At 44.2% G+C, this 23224-nt stretch overlaps 1 protein-coding gene across 6 annotated transcripts in view; it reads right to left on the bottom strand.

Annotated features, from left to right (window-relative positions):
* Window positions 1-21384: 21384 nt before the first annotated feature.
* LOC108167368 overlaps window positions 21385-23224 on the bottom strand; it is a 55731-nt gene continuing 53891 nt past the window's right edge. For 4 of the 6 annotated variants that reach the window (XR_001780507.1, XM_017315268.1, XM_017315270.1 and 1 more), the window contains one exon: window positions 21385-22240. The gene's annotated coding sequence lies outside the window, so the exon portion shown is untranslated. The remainder of the gene's footprint in view (window positions 22241-23224) is intronic. The other 2 variants (XM_017315267.1, XM_017315266.1) reach the window with 1 other exon arrangement.

Below are 23224 nucleotides of genomic sequence, written 5' to 3'. Positions count from 1 at the left end.
TCTCCATTTACTTTGATGTTGGCTACTGGTTTGCTGTAGATTGCTTTTATCATGTTTAGGTTTGGGCCTTGAATTCCTGATCTTTCCAAAACTTTTATCATGAATGGGTGTTGGATCTTGTCAAATGCTTTTTCTGCATCTAACGAGATGATCATGTGGTTTTTGTCTTTGAGTTTGTTTATATAATGGATTACATTGATGGATTTTCGTATATTAAATCATCCCTGCATCCCTGGAATAAAACCTACTTGGTCAGGATGGATGATTGCTTTAATGTGTTCTTGGATTCAGTTAGCGAGAATTTTATTGAGGATTTTGCATCGATATTCATAAGAGAAATTGGTCTGAATTTCTCTATCTTTGTTGGGTCTTTCTGTGGTTTAGGTATCAGAGTAATAGCAGCTTCATAAAATGAGTTGGGTAGAGTACCTTCTACTTCTATTTTGTGAAATAGTTTGTGCAGAACTGGAATTAGATCTTCTTTGAAGGTCTGATAGAACTCTGCACTAAACCCGTCTGGTCCTGGGCTTTTTTTGGCTGGGAGACTATTAATGACTGCTTCTATTTCTTTAGGGGATATGGGACTGTTTAGATCATTAACTTGATCCAGATTTAACTTTCGTACCTGGTATCTGTCCAGAAATTTGTCCATTTCATCAAAGTTTTCCAGTTTTGTTGAGTATAGCCTTTTGTAGAAGGATCTGATTGTGTTTTGGATTTCTTCAGGATCTGCTGTTATGTCTCCCTTTTCATTTATGATATTGTTAATTAGGTTTTTGTCCCTGTGCCCTCTAGTGAGTCTAGCTAAGGGTTTATCTATCTTGTTGATTTTCTCAAAGAACCAACTCCTCATTTGGTTAATTCTTTGAATAGTTCTTATTGTTTCCACTTGGTTGATTTCACCCCTGAGTTTGATTATTTCCTGCCGTCTACTCCTCTTGGGTGAATTTTCTTCCTTTTTTTCTAGAGCTTTTAGATGTTTTGTCAAGCTGCTAGTGTGTGCTCTCTCCAGTTTCTTCTTGGAGGCACTCAGAGCTATGAGTTTCCCTCTTAGAAATGCTTTCATTGTGTCCCATAGGTTTGGGTATGTTGTGGCTTCATTTTCATTAAACTCTAAAAAGTCTTTAATTTCTTTCTTTATTCCATCCTTGACCAACGTATCATTGAGAAGTGTGTTATTCAGTTTCCACGTGAAAGTTGGCTTTCCATTATTTATGTTGTTATTGAAGATCATCCTTAGTCCATGTTGGTCTGATAGGATGCATGGGAAAATTTCAATATTTTTGTATCTGTTGAGGCCTGTTTTATGACCAATTATATGGTCAATTTTGGAGAAGGTCCCGTGAGGTGTTGAGAAGAAGGTATATCCTTTTGTTTTAGGATAAAATGTTCTGTAGATATCTGTTAAGTCCATTTGTTTCATAACTTCTGTTAGTTTCACTGTGTCCCTGTTTAGTTTCTGTTTCCACGATCTGTCCATTGATGAAACTGGTGTGTTTAAGTCTCCCACTATTATTGTGTGAGGTGCAATGTGTGCTTTGAGCTTTACTAAAGTGTCTTTAATGAATGTGGCTGCCCTTGCATTTGGGGCATAGATATTCAGAATTGAGAGTTCCTCTTGGAGGATTTTACCTTTGATGAGTATGAAGTGTCCCTCCTTGTCTTTTTTGATAACTTTGGGTTGGAAGTCGATTTTATTCCATATCAGAATGGCTACTCCAGCTTCTTTCTTCAGACCATTTGCTTGGAAAATTGTTTTCCAGCCTTTCACTCTGAGGTAGTGTCTATCTTTTTCCCTGAGATGGGTTTCCTGTAAGAAGCAGAATGTTGGGTCCTGTTTGTGTAGCCAGTCTGTTAGTCTATGTCTTTTATTGGGTAATTGAGTCCATTGATATTAAGAGATATTAAGGAAAAGTAATTGTTGTTTCCTTTTATTTTTGTTGTTAGAGTTGGCATTCTTTTCTTGTGGCAGTCTTCTTTTTGGTTGGTTGAGGGATTACTTTCTTGCTTTTTCTAGGGCGTGATTTCTGTCCTTGTATTGTTTTTTTTTCTGTTATTATCCTTTGAAGGGCTGGATTCCTGGAAAGATAATGTGTGAATTTGGTTTTGTCGTGGAATACTTTGGATTCTCCATCTATGGTAATTGAGAGTTTGGCCGGGTATAGTAGCCTGGGCTGGCATTTGTGATCTCTTAGTGTCTGTATAACATCTGTCCAGGCTCTTCTGGCTTTCATAGTCTCTGGTGAAAAGTCTGGTGTAATTCTGATAGGCCTGCCTTTATATGTTACTTGACCTTTCTCCCTTACTGCTTTTAATATTCTATCTTTATTTAGTGCATTTGTTATTCTGATTATTATGTGTCGGGAGGAATTTCTTTTCTGGTCCAGTCTATTTGGAGTTCTGTAGGCTTCTTGTATGATCATGGGCATCTCTTTCTTTATGTTTGGGAAGTTTTCTTCTATTATTTTGTTGAATATATTTGCTGGCCCTTTAAGTTGAAAATCTTCATTCTCATCAACTCCTATTATCCGTAGGTTTGGTCTTCTCATTGTGTCCTGGATTTCCTGGATGTTTTGAGTTAGGATCCTTTTGCATTTTGTATTTTCTTTGATTGTTGTGCCGATGTTCTCTATGGAATCTTCTGCACCTGAGATTCTCTCTTCCATCTCTTGTATTCTGTTGCTGATGCTCGCATCTATGGTTCCAGATCTTTCCTAGGGTTTCTATTTCCAGCGTTACCTCGCTTTGGGTTTTCTTTATTGTGTCTACTTCCCTTTTTAGTTCTAGTATGGTTTTGTTCATTTCCATCACCTGTTTGGATGTGTTTTCCTGTTTTTCTTTAAGGACTTCTAACTGTTTGGTTGTGTTTTCCTGTTTTTCTTTAAGGACCTGTAACTCTTTAGCAGTGCTCTCCTGTATTTCTTTAAGTGAGTTATGAAAGTCCTTCTTGATGTCCTCTACCATCATCATGAGCAATGATTTAAATTTGGGTCTAGATTTTCGGTTGTGTTGGGGTGCCCAGGACTAGGTGGGGTGGGAGTGCTGCGTTCTGATGATGGTGAGTGGTCTTGATTTCTGTTAGTAGGATTCTTACTTTTGCCTTTTGCCATCTGGTAATCTCTGAAGCTAGCAGTTATAGTTGTCTCTGGTTAGAGTTTGTTCCTCAGGTGACTCTGTTAGCCTTTATAAGCAGACCTGGGAGGCTAGCTCTCTCCTTAGTTTCAGTGGTCAGAGTATTCTCTGCAGGCAAGCTCTCTTCTTGCAGGGAAGGTGCCCAGATATCCGGTGTTCGAACCTGCCTCCTGGCAGAAGTTGTGTTCCACTCACCAGAGGTCTTAGGATCCCGTGGGGAATCCTGTGTGGGTCCTTGCGGGTGTCGGGAGACTCCGCTGGCAAGGCATCCCGGTGCTCGAGTGGACCGGAAGGGACTTGTGTCAATGAATAAAATTTTAAAACAAACAATTGAGCTGAGCATACAAATGCTGTGGGGTCCAATCATCGTGATCCCGGGCAGTTATCCCAGAGACATGGAAACTCGTGTTCACAGATACACCTTTTTGTAAGTGTTCACAATGATTGTGTGTAATGGCCATAAGCGCTGTCCAGATGTCCTTCAATCGTGACTTGGTAATTCAGCTGCCATGCACTGGTGATGTGGAATGCAGCTTAGCCATAAAGAGTCTCTAAGGAATTCTAGGGACTGAAAATATATCCCAACAACGAAGAGAGGAAGACACACCACACACACCTACATACATAATACACACACACACACACACACACACACACACACACACACACACACACAGAGAGAGAGAGAGAGAGAGAGAGAGAGAGAGAGAGAGAGAGAGAGAGAGAGTCATTATTAAAAGGCAATGGGAGGCTCCTGAGGGGGCTGGAACCATCTGGAGAATTTTTTTGGGCGGGAGGGGGAGTTGAGACAGGGTTTCTCTGTATAGCCCTGGCTATCCTGGAACTCACTCTGAACACCAGGCTGGCCTCCAAATCAGAAATCCACCTGCCTCTGCCTCCCAAGTGCTGGGATTAAAGGTGTGCACCACTACTGCCTGGCTTATTTGAATTTTTACAAATGTCATTTGTTTGTTTGTTTGTTTGTTTGTTTCCAGGATAGGGTGTATATAGCCCAAAGTAGACCCAAACTTCATGCTTGCTGTTCATATGATGACGATGACCTTAAATTTATGATCCTCCTGCCTCTACCTCTGAATTCTGGGACTATAGATGTGTACAACCATGCCTAGTTTTATGTAGGACTGAGTACCCCACCCAGGGTGTAATGAAAGTTAGGCAAGCCCTCGACCACCAACTTCACTACATGACACATGATTATGATTTATTTTGTAACTACAAAGGAGATTTTGCTTTAAAAATAAACTTCTTCATATTAGTAGCAGTTGCTTAAGCCTTGTTAAGCTGGAGCCTGAAGTACTTTCTTGGGCTGCTGAGGGATGGTGAGAATGCAGACAGTTCTAATGCAAATGAGGACTTCTAAATTTCTACCCAACAACTTCCATCTCCACCCAGGTTGGTGACACATGGTTTCTGAGAGTCACCTGCAGCCTCAAAAGCCACAAGGATGCCTGTACCTCACGAACCATAGGCATGGGTTATTGTTCTTTGCCCTCACCTCTTTCTGAAATCCCTGGCTGCTGGAAGATGTTTTAACTGTTGGAAGATGTATCTGCTGCTGGAAGATGTATTAACTGCTGGAAGATGTATCAGTTCCTTACAGATATATCTGCTGCTGGTGTTCCTGTTCATACCCATCTACAGGTCTCTTGATTATCTTCTCTGTCCCTCTCCTACTCCAAACATCCCCTTTGGCTCTATCAGGGCCAGATCTCTCCTTGCTGCATAAGCATGCCATGTTTGTTCTTCAGAGGTTTCCTTGCTTGTATATTGTAACCAGCTCCCTCAGGAAGGATAGGACCCATCTCACTGCTAACAGTTTTTCCTTCTGAATTCTCATGAGCATGTCTGTTCTGCCCAGGACTGAGCTGTATCTGTGAGTAAGGAAGAGAGTTAGTTAATACTTAGTTGAATTCAGGCTCTTGGGAGAGGCTCTGTGGGGCTTTTGTCTTCTGGGGCAAAGTCAAGAAGCAGCCCCACATGTCAGTGTCCACACATGCTGCCTTGAGTGTGCTGAAAAAGCCTATTTATCAGTCTAGTCTAGACAGACCGCACCTCCTCTCCTGCCTCCTCACATGTAAAATGTCACTGAGCTAGCTTTGTGGAGAAAGCGGGAGCTGGGAATTTCCTAGGTCTGTGCCACTTTGTGCGGTGGAAGGGGGCCTGAATCTTTTCTGATGATGGCAATAAGGACATGTTGCTGTCTTGGATTACCCACTTCTGGGTCTTGTTACTATGGAAGAAAGGTTCTTTCTCAGCTGCAAGTGAGTAGCTCAAAAGAGAAAACCATGTCCAACAGAAGCCCCCAAAGGAGGAAGGACAGGAGACTCAGGACTTGATATGGAGGCGCCAATTATGCTGTAGAAGACAGGTGCTGAAATTGCTTCACATCAATTCTAGTTTCTGTTTTAAAACATTTGGAGCCGGGCGTGGTGGTGCACGTCTTTAATCCCAGCACTCGGGAGGCAGAGGCAGGTGGATTTCTGAGTTCGAGGCCAGCCTGGTCTACAAAGTAAGTTCCAGGACAGCCAGGGCTATACAGAGAGACCATGTCTCCAAAAACCAAAAAAAAAAAAAATTGGTTTGTTGCTATGAAAACAAATATATGGAAAGAATGCAGGTCTGTGACACGAAAGGCATTTCTTCTTCCTAACTTTAGATGCTGTTTCCCTCTACCCTTTGACAAGTCGCTGGCCAGCAGAGGAGACAGACGTGGGAGGGCAGCCAATGCTCTTTCTGGAGAAGTGGCCTCAGCCCAAACTCACAAGTTGTATGTGTGTGTGGGGGGGGATCGGGTGCAATTTTAAACTAATTGATGAACTGCTATCGGGAGTCTACTCACTAAAACACACTATTGGTACTGATGAAACCCTAAGCTACAGGGGCCAGTAGGAGGCATGGAGATGCTGGTCAAGGGGAAAGTGTTCATGGTTCTGTGTGACTCACCAGGTTGTCTTCTGGAGACAGGGGACAGCACTGTCTTGTTGGCAGGGAGAGTCTCACTGTGACTGGCTGTCTATTTAAAGTTCATGAGGAAACACAAAGAGGAAAAAATTGTCCCATAGGATAGTCTTCTGTAATGTCACTGCTACAGACCCTTCTACATGGGACTCATTAAAGGTCTGACTCTGAAGACCAAAATGGGGCAAGGGTGTCTGGGATAGAGTAGAAGTACAGGAACAGCATGGCCCTTCTAAGTCCCTTCCTTGGTAAAGGGAAGGTTTAACTTACATTGATGTATTAGGTCTGTATTTTGCTGTGAGAAAAGATATCCCACACAAATCAGAGACCTTTTAAAGCAGGTGAACTGTGGGTTAGACACTCCTAGATTCCAAACTGGCCTCAGAGCACACAGCAGAGGGACAACTGCAGTCCCAGGTGACCTCCCTAAGGGCCCTCTCCCCACCCTGAGGGAGGTGACTTCCTCATAGTCCCTGCCTGGATGGGAGCCCATTCCACCCCGGTACTCCTAGCAATGCCATCCTTTCTGAGACCAAACATTTCTCTTTTCTCATAGACAGTCCATTGTTGTGCTTCCTCTACTGATCCTAGCTCTCAGATGGGCAGGCCCACCTCACTATCAACTCTGGAGTAGTCAAGTGGGCAGAGGAGGCAGTGAGATGGGCTTGTGTGTGTGTGTGTGTGTGTGTGTGTGAGTGTGTGTGTGTGAGAGAGAGAGAGACAGACAGACAGACAGACAGACAGACAGACAGAGACAGTGACAGGCAGACAGACAGGCAGACAGACAGACAGACAGACAGACAGAAGGTGAGAGCACTGAGCACCTATCTCAGTGTGTCTTGAGAAACTCTTGGGACTGATTCTCCCTCCATTACTTGCTGGCCAGTCTGTGCTGGAGACCAGCAGTTGGCATGGTGGGAAAAAGGATGGGATGAGTGGGCCATTTCTTTACTTCAGCCCAATGCTCCCTCCCTCCATCCTCTCCCTTCTCCCCCACCTCTCTCTCTCTTTCTCTCTCTCTCTTTAAACGCAGACCAGGACTCTCTGTTATGTAGCTTTGGCTCTTTTAGAACTCGCTATGTAGATATAGGCTGTAGGTCAGGCTGTATCTTTGTGTGCTGGGATGAAAGGTATATGACACCGTGAATGGCTTCTGCTTTTTTTTTTTAAAGGGTTGTTTAATTTTATGTGTATAAGCATTGGTCCACATGTATGTAGGTGTGCCACATGAGTGCAGTACCTCTGAAAACCAGAAGAGGGAGTCACTGGAGAAACTGACCTTGGGAGATGCTGTGTGAGTGTTGGGAACCAAATGGGGTTGTGTGCAAGAGCAGCCAGTGCTCTGAATCACTGAGCCATCTCTCCAGCCTGTCTTATTTTTGTTTTAAATGTTGTCTGTTACTGTTGAAGAGCTCTTAGTGACTGTCAGCAGCCCAGGACTTTTCAGGAAGCAGTCACATTCCTGACGGGTTCCCACGGGTGTGCCTTCAGTCAGTGGACCTCCTCCCAAGGTTACCCTTAAACTCTTAGTGTTTGCTCTCCCAGCATTCCTGTTGATCAGGAATGCAGTAGCTCAGCTGGCCCTGAATTTGGGCTGTGGACAGGGCAGCTTTCTCTCTGTGTGTTTTCAGGTGGCAGCCAGCAGGCCCTGGTTCCTGTGGGCTGTTGCTACCTGGGCCTCTCTATAGGGCTCCTAACACTGGCAGGTAGCCTCCCTCCTCATAATGAGTGGGCAATAAGTTGATAGAGACCAACTCAGGGGCCTGTTTTATCACTAGATGTTAGAAACCCGTTGCTTGAGGTTGGAACCCCTGAGGACCCCTAAGGAGGTTGCCTCTCATCTCTCTCCTTTGTTTGTTTATTTGTTTGTTTATTTATTTATTTATTTATTTATTTATTTATTTATTTATTTATTTATTTATTTGAGATAGGGTTTCTCTGGGTAGCCTTGTCTGTTTGGGAACTCACTCTGTCAACCAGGCTGGCCTCAAACTCAGAGATCCAGCTATTGGTGCCTCCTGTTGGGTCAAAGCCATGCTCCACCACTGCCTGCTGCCTTATTCTTATATACAGAAGCATGCCAAGCTTTTTCATGTGGCTATTTAGATATATCTTAGTCTTGTGAATGTATGTACCTATGTCTGTGTATCACACATTCTGCATACTGCATTCCATACCCCAAAATTGCTTGACTGCATCTCTCAGGATTGATGTTCAGTTCTTATGACAAAGAATGCTCTAGTGAGCGTTTGCCAGTCCTGTCTGTGTGGCTGAGGGAGAAATCTCCAATGTCAGTCTAGTCGCCTTCCTTCCTCCCTCTGACCTCTAACTGACCTGCACCCTGGCTCATCTCAGAGCTTGTTAACAAATACCAGCAAGGCCCAGACAGTTGTCTCTCCTCCCCTCTCCTCTCATCCCCTCCTCTCCCCTCCCTCCCCTCTCCCTCCCCTCTCCCTCCCCTCTCCCTTCCCCTCCCCTTTCCCTCCCCTCCCCTTTTCCTCCCCACACCTTCCCTCCCCTCCCCTCCCCTCCCCTCCCTTCCCACTCATCATCTTGCCTCTATCTTATGCTTCTTGTTCGTCCCCAGGTGGCCCTGCTTGCAGCCTAAGCTCCATAACTCCCCTTACCAGCTTCAGGCAACCTGTATGAACATTCCAGGTCAGACTGGGCATCTCTCTTCCAGGTCCCACAGAGACCTGAGCAGGGTTCCATTCAGAACTTGGAGGCTACCTCAGGATTATCTGGCATGTCTCTCTTTCTGGGCCTGGGAGATCTTCACTAGCAGGTATCAGCTGAAACTCTGAATGGAAACCTTGTATAGTCCTGGCCTTAGCTACCACACCCTGACAGCTAGTGCAGGAATAATGGATCAACCACACCTTGAACATGAACACTGCTGTTAACAGAGCTGCCTTTCACGGCTGGGGACAAACATAGGGAACCGTCAGTTCTAAGTACTTGTGCAGTGTAATTGCATCTCTGGACTGTGGCTCTCTGACCTCCATTCCTTTTCCATGCAGCCCTGAGCACGATAGAGTTTTCTTCCTCCTTTGGTCCTCTGACATTGATTTCTGCTCAGTCCTAAGACCTGAAGGGGCGGTCATCTCCACGCTGAGTTACAGTGCCTAATGTTGGCCTTCCTCACTCCAAGGCCCCTGACAAGCCATGCTCACAGTGGTTACTGGAGGTCAGGAAAGGCATTTATCTCCCTGTTGTTAGTCTGTGCCCACTGGGGAGACACAATGGTGGCAACTTTTCTTCTACCCAAATTTTAAGAATCAGCACAGTGAGGCTCAGTGGGCCAAGTATGGATGGAGTTCCATTGGAAGAGATCTCTGATTGACCCTTTGTGGTTGCTCAATATTCATTGTTAATTTGACAGGATCTAGTGTAGCGATTCTCTTCTCAACCTTTCTAACCCTACGACCCTTTAATACAGTTTCTTGTGTCTGGTGACTCCGAACCACAAAGTTATTTGTTGCTACTTCAAAACTTTATGTTTCTATTGTTACAAATCGGATTGTAAATATCTGATATGTGACCCCCCCCACCAAAGGGGTTGAGACACACAGGTCGAGACCCACTGATCTAGAATCACCATAGAGATATGACTCAGGGTATGTCTTCAGGGGACTGTCTGTTAGGTTAATTGAAACGGGAAGAGCCACCCACCTTAAATATGGGCAGAAGTATCCCCCCAGCTAGCGTTCCAGAGAGCATAAACAGGAGAAAGCCAGCTGAGTCCCAGTATTCATCTCTCTGTGCTTCCTGCTGCTATGATAGATTGCATCCTTTTAAATCATCTGCCATAGAAACCCTTTCTCCCATGAGTTGCTTTTTGAAGATATTTGGTCACAGATACCAGAGAAGACACCAGCATACCCTGCCAGCTCTGTCTGCATTGCTCAGCCACTCTGAGCTGAGGAACTGTCTCTAAGAGATCTGCCCTAGGGGACGTCAGATGTGGCTCAGTGAAGGACTGAGTGTGTAATTGCTTGGAGTCTCCATTAGAGTGAGGGGCCCACTCCCAAACATCATTCCTTAAGTCTTCGCTCTACCACTTCAGAGACCACATCCCTGCAGGCTATAGTTTCATATTACAGCTGACCCCCAATGTCCATTTCCACAGTGGAGCCTGAACTCCTGACAAGAGCCACCATTGTAGTATGGCTCTGGCCCTTGAGCACAGTGTCTGTTGAATAGACTGACTGTCATCACTGCTGACTTCCTATCCAAGCTCCCTGCCACAGTTAACCCTCACTGTGCAGCTCTTCCATGCCAGCACTGTTCCAGGCTTAACAAAATCCATCCTAGTTAGTATCCAACTGGTGACAGTGAAGAAAGTGCTGCCCAGCCTCTCTTTACCCCCATAACCACTGATCTTGGCCAGTTATCTTGGCTACATCTGGCATCATCTAAAATCCAAACTTGTTGGCTATGTCTGTGCACCAGTAGATTATACAACTGCAAACACAGATGAGAGAGTTAGGGTGTGGTTGGTCCCTGCTTGCACTTTATCTCCTGCATCCCAGCCTGCACATCTGTGGGTTTGAGGTAGACTGCCCCATCCTGGCTTAAACAAACACCCTCCAAGATGGCCAGGACAACTGGGAAGACTAGGGGCGGGGCTGCGTCATTCATATGGCTATGGAGAAGAACTGGTCCCTGCAGGATAAAGGCTTTCTATGAGCAGCCTTTTGGTGAGGAGCACCCACACTACTGCAAACACCTCCCCCTTATGTTCTCTGAGGAAGCTCAATAAACTCATTGGTTTTACAGAATGAACTTCGGCAAATCTTGTTTCCATTTGACGTTGAGACCTTAGGGGGAACAGTACCATTTTGTCTCCCCAGAGGAGGGATTTTAGTACTGCATGTGTTGTGTTGTCACTGTCACTGATGGCTCTTCCTATTGTTAGAAAATTGCAGAGAAGATTCTGTGGGGAGGCGACCGTAGGGTCTCTTAATAATGGATCTTCCTGCCCCATCCTCAGCTCTGCACCCTTCCTTCCTGCCCCATCCTCCTCTCTGTACCCTTTGTGCAGGCAGCTTTCTGCTCAAGCTCACTTCTGAGTACCCTCCCCCCGTGGTCCATCCTGTGGTCCATCCTGTGGTCCATCCTGTGGTAAAGAACCAGCTTAGAAATCACAATGGACTAGTTCTAAGCTTCATTTTCCAGAAAAGGATACATGTCTAGAAGGCTTTGCAGGGCCTTGTGCTAATTATAGCTTGAATCAAAGAAAATACACTTTCATGATTTGTCGATTACATTTAACAGCCGCAGCTGATGCTGGAGTGACCCTAAAGTCCGTGTCATGAGCTTAAAGCATAGCTCTGTGCACAAGTGACACCACTGGGGGTGCTTCTGTTTTTTGGCTAAATTCTACACTTTGAGAGGTCTTTCCTTACTGAGACAGACTCTGAGAAACCTAGCAAGTGAACTCCCACGGAAACAAGGGGGAGGGAAACACCCTATCTTCTTGATATCAATTTTCTGCTCCACATATTTTCGGTCACTCACTAGCATATTAATTCTTCCATCCATGATCTCTGATGTTGGAGGTCTGTAAACAGAAGCCCCAGACTCACCCAGTGGAAAAATAGCCCTGCAGGCTGCAGAAGCAGCAATTTAGTAGTGCACCACTGCCATCTAAGGCTCACATTTAGTGTTGCACCATAGGGTGGCTCTTAAATATCTTGGAATCGAGCCTTGTTAGAGTGTTCCTTGGCCTTTCAATGGGAACAATTTAGTCAACTTCAATGGCTGCCAGAAAAAAGAAGTATAGTGTAGAAAAGCTGGTGTAAAGGGGACACTGAGATGAAGCTGACAAGGCTTCCCACACCCTTTGGAAGGGGACAGAGCCAAGCAGTGGTGACAGTATCTAGGGGCTCTGGATCTGGCAGCACAGGGTTAGAGTTCTGAGTCTGTCCCTTGTCAGTTACTGGACCTAGAACAAGCTACTTAGGCCTCTTCATTCATTCTATGAGACAGGGCTTTCCTGGGAAGGCAAACATGGCCTCAAATTTGAGATTCTTCTGCCTTAGCTCTTCTAGTGCTGGGATTGGAAGGTTGAACCATCATGACTGGACCACTTAAACTTTTGGAGACTCGTGGTTTTAATACCTAGTGGGAAACAGGACTAGTGATCTGACCCTAATTAGGCCAGTATGGCCATTAAAAATATGTGAACCACGAGGAACATAATAGAGTCTCCAGATGGAAGGCATATATAGTTCTACTGACTGGTAGCTAGTAAGACTAAGAAGGAAGTATGAGGGACAGGGAAGGCTACACAAATGAGACAGAGAGACAACATTTCACAGGGTCAGTAGGAGTTCTCCATTCAAAGGGGGAAGGGCAGTCCAGATTCAGGAACTGTGTGTACAAAGGCATTTTAGTAAGAATTGTCCCACGTGCTGAGTGCATTTTATTGAGTTTGGCCTGGTCCAAGCTCAAAGTGGATGAGGTGTGGCTGGAGAGAAACTCAATGGTTAGAGCACTTACCGCTTCTGCTGGGATCAGAGTTTGGTTCCCAGCTCCATGTACCAGGGCTTACAACTGCCAGTAACTCCAGCTTCAGGAGATCCAATATCTTGCTCTGGGCCTCTACAGGCACCTGCATGCATATATGCAAATGCATCTAGTCTTTCTCACACACATGCCCGCAACTGAAATAATAAAATAAATCTTAAAAAATCCACTGAGTGAAATAGATCGGGTGAGTTTGGCTAGAATCTCCAGGAGGGCTCAGGAGTCCATCTTGCTTCCAAACTTCCTCAAACCTTTCACCTCCCCACCTTGACATTCCCTCTCTGGGCTTCCTGCTACCACTGTCTCCAACACTGGCTAGCTACAAGGTTTGGTATTGGGCAAGGTGTGGATTGGGGTTAGCTTCACCCACAGCCACAGAAGTGCAAAAGCCACATTCTGTAAGGCTCACCAAGACTTTGTCCCTTTTGGATGGTGCTTCCTTCACATGCTTGAATGGCCCTGGCTTCCTGAAAGGAAGTTCATCTTTAGATTTGAAAATGGACTGTGGGACTGTAATCTTAGGGATGTGTTGGTAGTGTCCCCAAGGCTATGAAAGCTGATTAGAACCTTCACTTCCAACAAGACATCCTGTGGGTGTTCTGGGGTCCCATGGACAAGGCTAGCTCAGGGTTTGTCCAAAAGACAGCTTCTTCCTTGAATAAGTTCTTCTTTTTCTTTTTAAAGGTTTATCTAAATCAATTTAACATGCATTGGTGTTTTGCTTGCATGAATGTTTGAGGGTGTCACATTGCCTGGAACAAGAGTTAAAGACAGTTGTGAGCTGATATATGGGTGTAGGGAATTGAACTCAGGGCCTCTGGAAGTGCCACCAGTGTTCTTAACCACCAATTCCTAATTAGTATTTTCTATGACAATTGTCATGTTTTGTTTTTGAGATGTGGTCTCACTATGGAACCCTGACTGGCCTCAAACTCAGTATGTAGCTAGGAATTGCCTTGAACTCCTGATGTAATTTTCAGATCCCCAGACTGCTGGGGTTATAAACACAGGTGGAGGCCAGAGGTCAACTTATCTGAGTCGGTTCTTCCCTTTCACCATGCGGGTCTGGGAGATCAGACTTGGTCTCTGATCTTGGATTTTTGAGCTTAGGTCTTGTTATGGAATCCAGGTTGTCCTAGAACTCATGACTTTTCTGCCTCAGCTGACCCTTTCTGTGCTCTCATTTCTGTTCCTCACTGTACTCTCACATCCTGTGTGTCTTTGAGTTCTCCATTTGAGAAGACTCCCAAGGCCGGAGAGATGGCTCAGTTATTAAGAGCACTGACTGCTCTACCAAAGGTCCTGAGTTCCAATCCCAGAAATCACATGGTGGCAGAGAGAGAGAGAGAGAGAGAGAGAGAGAGAGAGAGAGAGAGAGAGAGAGAGAGAGAGAGAGAGAGAGAGAAGTCTTCATAACTGGGAGATACATCCATCCATCCTCTTATTCTCCTTTATGTGAATAAGTGATCCTGAACTTGCTGTGTAACCTTCCCTCAGCCTGAAGCTGGCTGAGCCAGACCTTGACCTTGCTGCCACTAAGGAGATTACCTAGGGTAGAGCCTTCCTCCCTAGATCACTCAATTGTTCAGCCACTCCGGAGACTATCCTGCACGTCATAACCTGCAGCTGGTTTCAGGCTCCAAGGATGAATTGGCGTAAATGGGCCTCCCCTCCCCTTTATTTGTGCATTTGCCATTAAACATTTGAACCTTGATCCGAACATTGTCTTGGCTCCATTTCTCTCTTGTCAGCCTAGTTTCCCTTTCTTTAAGTGCTGGCCTGCCACTCAGGTGTACCCTGTCCATGTGAGCCGCTGGATGGCTCACAAAAATCTGGCACCCAGACTGGGACCTGAAGAAGTTCAGGAAGATGCTGAAGGAACTCTGTTTCCTATGGAGCTCCACGAGAAGAAAAAGGAAAGGATCGTATCAGACACAAAAGCAACAGGTACACAATCTAGTGCTAGTTTAAAACTTCATTTTTTAAGGGGTTGCTAGAGGTATGTAAAGATAAGATAAGATAACGGGCTAAGTTTGGATTCAGTGCTAACCCAGCGCTGGATCCACTTAGGTCTGCAGTGGAATTTTTGGAACTAGGAACTGATCAGGCAGTTGTCTGCAGCTTTTAAAAGCTGCCTCAGGCGAGAAGAAAAGGATTTAAAAAAAGAAATGAACCAGGTGATTGTCCTCAGTTTTCAAGATTTGTTTCGAGCAAGAGGAGTAGGGATCGAAGTACAATTGTTAGAAAATCTTTTAGATAGGATAGATTCTTGTTGCCCATGGTTCAAGGAAGAAGAAAGTTTAGATATCAGAGCCTGGGAGAAAATTGGAAAAGCCTTGAAAATCACTCAGGCAGATAAATTCACCCTCTGCCTCTGGGCGCTCGTAAAAGATGCTATTGGTTAGATAGTACCCAGGCAGAGCTTGATGAATCTCAGGAAGAGGGCCTTTCAGAGAGGGTCTTCTCAGAAAAGGGTCCTCTCAAATCTAAATTTGATAGGTATAGAGACTCTGATGATAAGCTAATTTTAGACAAAGAAGATCCCTAAGAAAGAGGAGCTGCCAAAAATTTTGAAGAGGATTGGCCTCCTTGCAAGTCTCCCGCTCCACCTTGGGAGATGTTACTCATAGGGACACGCAACTAAGCAAATTAGAGTTTGAAGTTAGGCTGCAGAAATTGACTAATGAGCTTTGGGAGCTAAAAAGAATGTCAGATACAGGAAGGAGTAACTCTTCTGAAATGTACCAAGTGCCTCTAGGAAGAGATATGAGTCAGGCTCATGGGAGAGGACAGGATACATCTGATGTGCTAGCCTTTCCTGTCATCGAAGTAATTGCCCAGCAAGATACTAGATTCAGACATTACCAGTCTTCGTATTTCAAGTTGATAAAGGAGTTAAAAAGAACTGTTGTGCAATACAGTCCTTCAGCCCCTTTCACACAAGCATTACTGGATATGGTCGTGGTGTCACACTTAACCCCCCTAGATTGGAAGACTCTATGTAAGGCTACCCTGTCAGGAGGAGATTTCTTCCTTTGAGATTCTAAATGGCGAGATGCCAGTAAGAAAGCTACCACTTTAAGTGCTCAGACCGGTAATCCAGACTGGGATAGTAACATGCTTCTTGGAGATGGTCCGTATGAGGGTCAGACTAATCAGATTTGTTTTCACGTTGGAGTGTACGCACAGATCGTGGTGGCTGCCCACTACGCCTGGGGACAGTTACGGTTTAGAGGTGATGTTGGTGGGAGTTTAGCCAGCATTTGGCAGAGTCCTGATGAGCCTTACCAGAACTATGTGGATAGGTTATTAACAGCAGCTAGTAGAATCCTTGGAAAATCTGACACGGGAAGTCCTTTCATTATGCAATTGGCTTATGAGAATGCTAAAGCAATGTGTTGCGCTGCTATCCAGCTGCACAAAGGATAAACAGATTTAGCGAAATATGTCCATCTTTGTGCAGAGATCAGGCCAGCATATAATCAGGGTTTGGCTTTCGATGCTGCTTTTCAAGGGACTGCTGTACAAGCAATGTTCTCATGGAAACGAGGGAATAATGCATGTTTTAAGTGTGGAAAAAAGGTGCGAAGAGTGGGCAAGCAGGCCTTGTCCTAGGAATTTGTCCCCAGTGCAGGAAGGGCAACCATTGGGCTAAGGTGTGAAAATTCAAGCCAGGCACTCTGGGCTGTCCATTGCTGGGAAACGAGAGGAGGGGCCAGCTCCAACTTACTCACAGAAAACAGCTTATGGGGTCATGAACCTGCTGCCCAGCCAACTAGATAAGTTTTTGAACTTGTCAGGGCAAAACCAGGAGGTGCAGGATTGGACCACTGTTCCACCACCCAGACAGTATTAACCCCAGAAATGGGAGTCCAAACTCTTCCTACCAGAGTCTTTGGACCTCTACCTGTAGAAACTTGTGGATTTCTTTTAGGACAAAGCAGTTCTATTGTAAAGGGCCTGCAGATTTATCCAGGTGTTCTAAATAATTATTATGAGGGAGAAATAAAAATCATAGCTGCTTCCCCTCATGGTGTTATAACTGTACCCGCTAATCAAAGAATTGCTCAACTTGTTTTAATTCCTCTACATCCAACACTGTCCATATTTGTTAAGAATGAGAGAGGACAAGGTGGTTTTGACTCCTCTGGTGTGAATTGGGTTCAATCTATTACTAATCAGAGACCTAACCTTAAATTGACATTTAATGGAAAAAGCTTTGAAGGATTGATAGAGATACTGGAGCTGATGTAACAATTATTAGAGGACAGGATTGGCTTTTAACTTGGCCGTTGACTGATACGCTTACTCACCTTCAAGGAATTGTTTATGCTAGTAACCCAAAACGAAGCTCCAAATTGCTAACCTGGAGAGATGGGGAAGGTAAATCAGGACAAATTCAGCCATATGTTATGTCAAATTTGCCTGTAACTCTATGGGGAAGAGATCTCGTGTCACAGATGAGCATTATAATGTACAGTTCTAAAGAGATGGTGACTAAGCAGATGCTCAGACAGGGACTTTTGCCTGGTCATGGACTAAAAAAGAAGGGACAAGGAATTAAGACTTTTGAATATCCTAAACCTCACTCTAACACAAGAGGTTTGGAGTATTTTGGTAATGGCCACTATCTTGCCTGCATCCCACATCAATAAAATTCAATGGCTTAATGATATTCCGGTGTAGGTGGATTAGTGGTCTTTACCTAAAGAAAAAATAGAAGCCGCTTCTTTGCGGGTGCAGGAGCAACTAGAGGCAGGACATTTAGTAGAATCTCTGTCCCCTTGGAATACACCATTTTCATTATCAAGAAAAAAATCTGGTAAATGGAGATTGTTACAAGATTTAAGAAAAGTTCATGAGACCATGGTATCTATGGGATTTTTACAACCTGGGCTTCTGTCCACAGTAGCCATTCCTAAAGGATATTACAAAACTGTGGTAGATCTGAAGGATTGTTTTTTTACTATTTTTTGCATCCAAAGGATTGTGAAAGATTTGCTTTTAGTGTACCTTCTATAAATTTTAAGGAACCTATAAAGAGATATCAATGGACAGTTCTTCCACAGGGCATAGCTAATAGTCCTCCCTTATGTCAAAAGTTTGTGGCACAAGCCATTCAGCCTGTGAGACAACAATGGCCTATGATTTACATCATTCATTTCACAGATGATGTTTTGATGGTGGGAAAAGACCCCCAGGATTTGCTTTTGTGTTATAGAGATTTACAAAAAGCTTTAGCTGAGAAAGGATTACAGATAGCTCCTGAAAAGATACAAAATCAGGATCCTTATAATTAATTGGTCTTTAGATTTACTAATCATGCTGTTTTTCCCCAGAAGATAGTTATTCGACTTAAGGACTTTGAATGATTTTCAAAAATTGTTAGGTGATATTAATTGGCTTCACACCTATTTAAAGCTTACTATAAGGGAGTTGAAACATTCATTTGATATTCTTAAAGGGAGTTCTGATCCTACCTCCCCTAGATCTCTAACCTCAGAAGGATTGCTGGCCTTACAACAAGTGGAAAAAGTTATTGAAGAACAACTTGTCACTTATATAGATTACTCTTTGCCTTTATATCTGTTAATTTTTAATACAATTCATGTGCCTACAGGATTGTTATGGCAAAAGTCTCCTCTAATGTGGGTACATTACAGCCTTTCTCCTAAACGTAATATCTTGCCATATTATGAAGCAGTAGCTCAGATGATTATCCTTGGAAGGACCCAGGCACTAACTTATTTTTGGCAAAGAACCAGATATTATTGTTCAGCCTTACAGTGTAAGTCAAGACACTTGGCTGAAATAGCACAGTTTAGATTGGTTGCTTGCTCAAATAGGGTTTAAAGGAACTATAGAGAGCCACTACACTCAAGATAGGTTGATAAAAATTTTGAGTGTACATGAGTTGATATTTCCTAATATGATCTCTTTACAACCCTTACACAATGCTGTTCTGGTGTTTACTGATGGCTCCTCTAAAGGGCGAGCTAAATTTCTTATAAATAATCAACAGGTAATCAAAAAGACTCCTGGCCTCCCAGCTCAATTAGCAGAATTAACAGCAGTACTGAATGTCTTTCAGTCTGTGAATGAGGCTTTTAATATTTTTACTGATAGTTTATATGTTGCACAATTGGTACTCTTATTGGAGACCTGTGGCACGTTTAACTTTAATATGTCAGAAGGATCCCTGTTTTCACAATTGCAAAACATCATTGTTGCCTGAAAACACCTGTTCTATATTGGCCACATACAATCTCCTTCTGGTCTTCCTGGACCTTTAGCTGAAGGCAATGATTACATCAACAGAGCTCTAATAGGAGAAGCCTTAATTTCAGATCCTGCTGCTTTGGACAAATGTGATCATGAAAAATTTCATCTCTCTAGCCATACCTTAAGGCTCTGACATAAGATCATTAAGGAGCTGGCAAGAATGATTGTAAAACAACATCCTAAATTTATTACATTATCTCCAGTGCCACATTTAGAAGTTAATCCTCAAGGTCTTATGCCTAATCATATTTGGCAAATGGATGTAACTCATTATGCAGAATTTGGAAAATTTAAAAATATACATGTTTGTATTGACACTTGTTCAGGATTTCTTTTTGCTTCTCTGCATACTGGAAAAGCCCTCAAAAATGTAATTGATCATTGTCTACAAGCCTTTAATGCCATGGGATTGGCTAAACTTATTAAGACAGATAATGGGCGATCCTATTCTAGCAAAAATTTTACTTCATTTTGTAAAGAATTTGGCATCAAACATAAAACTGGAATTCCTCATAACCCCATGGGACAAGGAATAGTTGAACGTGCTCATCGCACTTTAAAAAATTGGCTTTTAAAGACAAAACAGGGGCAGTTATATCCCCCAAGGTCACCAAAGGCACATCTTGCTTTTGCTTTATTTGTTCTAATTTTTTTGCAAACTGATGTTAAAGGTCAGTCTGCAGCAGATTGCCACTGGCATCCAGTTATTTCTAGTTCTTATGCCATGATAAAGTGGCGGGACCCATTAACTAACAACCTGTTCCTAATCTGGGGAAGGGGTTAGGTCTGTGTTTTTTCTCAAAAAGAAGATGGAGCTCGATGGCTGCCTGAGAAATTAGTTCGTCAACAGGACACAGATCCTGAATCTTCTAGTAAGTATGACTCTAACCTTGATTACGGCTAAAAATCCTCTTTAGCTGAAAAGTTAATTTGGAGCACAGCCTCCACCCCCAGAGAAGCTGCAGCCTTTCTGCAATTCTCCAAGCCACCTTCCCCACACTGGGAGCTCTAAGTCTAAACTTGATCGTTGCTAATTTGCAACTGAGTGGAGTACCTGGACTTCTCCCAAGAAGCTTTTATACTGTTGCTTTTCAATGTCCCACCCTTGTTTCTCAAGCAGGTCAGCCTGACTGCAGCAGGTGTACAGCCTCGCCTCCAACAGCGCAGGTGGCAGTTATTAATCTTCATCAAGAAACATTCTAAGTACATATTGTGGCTTTGGTCTGAATTGGGAATAAAGTGTGCTAATGAGGGCTGGACAGTCAATGATGAGCACCCAGATCTAGGAACCATCCCAATCTAAGACAGGGGTACATGCCAAAAGGCCTTGGCTGTTGATAACACACCAAGAGCCATGTTTGTGTGAAATATAACACAAACTAGCTGCACGTAGCCTTCAAGACAGAATTGGATGGTTTGGGAAGATCTAGGATTTCCTAAGACAGGTGCGGCTTACAGCCACCATCATTCCCAGGCAGGACTATGGAGCAGAAATAAATTTTATGCCTCAGTCCAATTTTTTTAAATATTAATAACAGGGAGGAAGTTGTAACCTTCCCTCAGCCTGAAGGTGGCTGAACCAGACCTTGACCTTGCTGCCACTAAGGAGATTACCTAGGGTAGAGCCTTCCTCCCTAGATCACTCAATTGTTCAGCCACTGTCTCTGTTCCTCTTCAAGATACTGCTACCTGCTGAGAGGCCCCAGAGCTATTCTGGAGACTATGCCCTATCCTGCACGTCATCACCTGCAGCTGGTTCCAGGCTCCAAGGATGAATTGGCGGGAATGGGCCTCCCCCCCCCCTTATAAGTGCCTTTGCCATTAAATATTTGAGCCTTGATCAGACAAGGATGAATTGGCGGGAATGGGCCTCCCCCCCCCCTTATAAGTGCCTTTGCCATTAAATATTTGAGCCTTGATCAGAACATGGTCTTGGCTCCATTTCCCTCTCGTTCGCCTAGTTTCCCTTTCTTTAAGTGCCGGCCTGCCTCTCATCTGTACCCCATCCATGTGAGCCGCTGGATGGCTTGCAAGATTGCTGGGTGACATTAGCCAAGGCACATGCCATGTTTGGCCCTGAGGGACTGTTTCTGTCCAATATCTAAAACACCTTCTGGTCAACAGCACCTTTCTCCTTTAAGTGAGTTGGGAGCAAAGAAAATGTCTGGCCAATCTCAGAGTCTCCAGTGCTCACCCAGGACAGATGCTCAGTGGGTGTTTCCTGAACATCATCAGATGGTCTGGGGCTCAGTCTACAGGTTCTGTGGCTTTAAGAAGGAGGCCAATGGCCTTGCTGTGTGTGGAGCCCACTGAGTGAGGAAAGGCTGGCATGGACTACTCTGACTAAATTCTCGACTGTTCCAGACATTCAAGGACTTTCCCCATGTCTACCACTTATCTGCTTCATCCCCACACTCATGGGAGAGTGAACCATGAACAGGGTGCTTGTGGCAACACAAGAAACTCACAGACATTGGTTTATTAGATTATTTTAATATGCCAGACCAATAGAAAGGAAGGACGGAGCACACAGGAACACCTGTGTTTGCAGGACGGAGGGCAGATGTCCACAGCCTTGGGAATGCATGTATCTCCTGTGTAATTAGGCAAATGAATACATAAATACCACACAACAGCCAGACTTGGGGATGGGGAGAATCACAGGACACAGTGGACCATGCTTTAATGGCAGTCAGAGGCTTTAAATACAGGGGCTGAACCTTCTCATTTTATACAAAACTTATATATTAAAAGTAAGGATACCATGGTATATACATGCAAGCAGCTTTGGTCAGAGAAAATGAACAAGGGAGGTGTAGCCATGCACAGGAAGGGCTTGCCTGTCTGCTCTCCATCTTCTTCATCCTCACAAAGTCAGCTGGGATCATCAAATAAATCAGCTGGTCTAGGTAAGATACTGAAAAGTCCTGTCTGGTATCCTTAAGGGCCTCCAGGCCCTCTGTGGGGAGGGAAGGAGCCCTACAGCCGAGAACACTTGAAACCTTGGAAGGAACCAGCCTGGACTGGATGGGGAGGGACATCTATTGGGTCAGATAGAGGAGGGAGCTGCATCCAGCCAGACCAGGAGAGTGTGATGTGCTGTTTGGACCCAGGTCCCTAGAGAGCAGGAGAAATCACAGAGAAAACCACTTTTGCAAGCAAAACTTAAGATGGCAGGTCAAGCCTGTGTTTCTCACAACTGTGTAAAGCCTATTCCCCTCAGAACTGGCTAGCACTGCTGGGGTCACACTGCAGCAATCAGACAATGGATGGTCCCTCTTGGCACCTTTGTTGAATTCTTCCAGGGACATTTTGCCTGAGGAATGGAAGAGGGAGACTTAGGATTAGCCAGTTCTCTGGTTAAAGTCTGGAACCCTCTGGAAAATGGACAATGTCCAGTCTCCTCTCTCTCTCTCTCTCTCTCTCTCTCTCTCTCTCTCTCTCTCTCTCTCTCTCTCTCTCTCTCTCTCACACACACACACACACACACACACACACACACACACACACACACATATGTGGACCTATGCCATTTTGAGTCACACAAGTGGTCAGAGGAATGAACTCTGTGGCCTGAAGTAAGCGGATAGCCCCACCTAGAGGCCTGGAGAGCCACCACGATCTGGGGCAGCTGGGGAGACAGGACAAATTATGACTGCAGGTCAAATTGCATTTCTGTTACTGTGATAAAAATCCCCTAACTAAAAGCAACTTAAGGGAGGAAGTTTTCTTTGGTTTACTTCTAGGTTACAATTCATCACTTCAGGAAGTCAAGGCTTTAAAACCTCACAGGGCAGGGAGAATAGAGGTATCAGCACTTGGCTCATAATGAGACTCTGCACTTTTTTCTGATACTCTTCTTTTCCCTTTATTACACTGTTCAGGCCCCCTGTCTAGACAATAGTAGTGGGGTTTCCCACATCAATTAACCACCAGCACAACCCCCAACAGGCATGCTTATAGGCTGCCATGATCTAGATGGATGGTTCTCAGCCTTCCTAATGCTGTGACCCTTTAATGCAGTTCCTTGTGTTGTAGTGACCCTCAACCATAAGATTATTTTCACTGCTACTTCATAACCATAATTACACTATTGTTATGAATCTGAATATGAATATCTGTGTTTTCTGTTGGTCTTATGCCACCTCTGTGAAAAGTTTATTTGATCCCTGAAAGGGGTTGGAACCCATAGTTTGAGAACCACTGATTTAGATAATTCTTCATTAAGATTCTTCTGAGCTGAGCAGTGGTGGCACACATCTTTAATCCCAGTACTCAGGAGGCAGACTTGTGGATCTCT

Source organism: Mus musculus, chromosome 12 (genome assembly GCF_000001635.26).
Source record: "Mus musculus strain C57BL/6J chromosome 12, GRCm38.p6 C57BL/6J".
In the NCBI taxonomy this organism is placed as follows: Eukaryota; Metazoa; Chordata; class Mammalia; order Rodentia; family Muridae; genus Mus; species Mus musculus.
Note: the sequence above shows the minus strand (reverse complement) of the source record. Positions and strands in the feature narration are given on the sequence as shown.